The sequence below is a fragment of the Dipodomys ordii genome, unplaced genomic scaffold (assembly GCF_000151885.1).
Source record: "Dipodomys ordii isolate 6190 unplaced genomic scaffold, Dord_2.0 Scaffold11, whole genome shotgun sequence".
Classification (NCBI taxonomy): Eukaryota; Metazoa; Chordata; class Mammalia; order Rodentia; family Heteromyidae; genus Dipodomys; species Dipodomys ordii.
In genome coordinates this window covers 10,840,302-10,842,732 of record NW_012267227.1, presented here as the reverse complement: position 1 = coordinate 10,842,732, position 2,431 = coordinate 10,840,302, and positions in this window count along the sequence as shown.

Genomic DNA, 2,431 nt, shown 5'->3' with positions numbered 1-2,431 from the left:
AGCAAAAAGAAAAAAGCCGGAAGTGGCGCTGTGGCTCAAGTGATAGAGCGCTAGCCTTGAGCTGAAGAGCTGAGGGACAGCGCCCAGGCCCAGAGGTCAGACCCCATGACCAGACCAAAAAAAAACCAGGAGGTGACAGAGGGAGGTAAATCTATACTTCCTCATGATGAAAAGGTACTATTCCCTCCTACACAAAAAACTCATAGCAGAGACAGCATCTTAAGGGACAAAGAATTTGCAGAAAGAATCTGCAGGGACAGAAAAAGACAACACAGAAAGACTTATCTACTCAGGAGGCTGAAATCAGAGGATCTCAGTTTGAAACCAGTCCAGCCAGGAAAGTTCAAGAGACTCTTGTCTCCAATGAACTTCCAAAAAGCCGGAATTGGAACTGTGGTAGAACACAAGCCTCGAGCAGAAATAGTCAAGCAGGAGTCCAAGGCTTTGAGTGCCAGTTATGGTGCTTGAACAAAAAGAAGCTCAGGGACGGTGCCTAGGTCCTGAGTTCAAGCCCCATAACCAAGGAAAAACAAACAAACATTACTGTATTAATAGAAGGGTTTTTATTTTATTCTGCATTAATCTGGAACATGTGGGGAGTCATTTGTAATTTTAGCCACCATAATTTCAGAGAGATTACAATACTAATTAGTAATTTTATGAGCAATGAGTAGTAGTCACTTATTCATTCAATAAATATTTGGATATTTTCTTTATAGGCGTCACTATCTTAAAGAACTGGCAACAACCAGATCCCGGCCTCATGGGACTTTCAGTCTAGAACAAACTGGAACCCAAGTGAAATTTCTAGTAGCCACCTGGTGGCGGTATTTCCTAGTGTTTCCTAAATGTTTGGGAGGAAATCAGTACCATCTGTCATTTCAAGAGAACTTTCCATGTAAATCCAATCCTTTAAGGTGATGTCCAAAGTCACATGAATGGAAAAAAAAGTAGGACTGTTCCAACTTAATACTGGGTCAGTACAGTGGCTTTGTAATTCTAGAACTTTCCTTTGAAGGTGGCTACAACAAATAGGTTTCTTTTTTTTCTTAAAGCTTGTAATGTTTTTCTGGTTAAAAGGTTTATCAGATTGGAGACATTTTTTGATATTTTTATAAACAACGTATCTCACAACTCTATTAGCACACTCACTTAACATATTTTCAGAACCTATTAGCATATTTTTAAATTCCTTTCTACTTTTTTCTCTGAGCTCATTTTTACAGTTGTAATCAAAGTGTACATAAAATTAATTTCTACTTTCTTTTTAGCATCAATCACACTGAAAATTTAATATATTGGCACGCAATATGTGCTTATAAAATATGCTTATGTGTTTATATGTTCAAAATATATGAAAATATGCTTGTCAAATGTACTTATTGCTAGGAGAGGCGGTTTCCTATGATTGTCATTTACTTTAAGTTTTTTGTAGTCTCTACCTTAAAATTTTTAAAGAAAGGTTCTAAAATTACACTTGATTGCATTTTTATCCAATATAATTCAATACTTCTACCCCTACGTGGAAAAAGGCACCTATCTTACTGGTTACTTTAAACCATGAGCTGAAAGGGATAGAGTTATAGGTCAAGAGAATGAGACAGATTGACAGCACTGTAGTTAAAATAAGGATTGACTTGAAAACCTTGACCATTTAGATACTGAGAAACAGAGCTCTGAGCCTCATTCATTCACTCATTCATTCATTCAGACTTTTTCAGTAAGTGTTTACATGACAGACAACCATCTCAGGAATTCCAGAGTCAGGTTAAACTGTATAGTATTCTAAGAGACAAAAGGGTCTGAAATAATGGAACAGAGGTATAAGAAAATGGGGTTGGCGCCGGGCGCTGGTGGTTCACGCCTGTAATCCTAGCTACTCAGGAGGCTGAGATCTGAGGATCGCGGTTCAAAGCCAGCCCAGGCAGGAGAGACCGTGAGACTCCTATCTCCAATAAACCACCAGAAAACCGGAAATGGCGCTGTAGCTCAAGTGGTAGAGCACTCGCCTTGAGCTGAAATGCTGAGGGACAGCGCCCAGGCCCAGAGTTCAAGCCTCACGACTGACAAAAAAAAAAAAAGAAAGAAAATGGGGTTGGGGGGTTGGGAAGGTGGCTCAGTGGTAAGAATGCTTGCCTTGCATGCATGAGGCCCTGGGTTCTATTCCTCAGCACCACATAAGCAGAAAAAGCCAGAAGTGGCACTGTGTCTCAAGTGGTAGAGCGCTAACCTTGAGCTGAAGAGCTCAGGGATGGTGCCCAGACTCAGAGTTCAGGCCCCACGACCGACAAAAAAAAAAAAGAAAGAAAAGAAAATGGGGTTGGGGCAGAAGAAAAAGGTGCAATTCTAAATGATATTTCCACTAAAGAATATTTTCACTATGAAGGTGACTTTTTTTTTTTTTGTCGGATGTGGGGCTTGAACTCTGGGC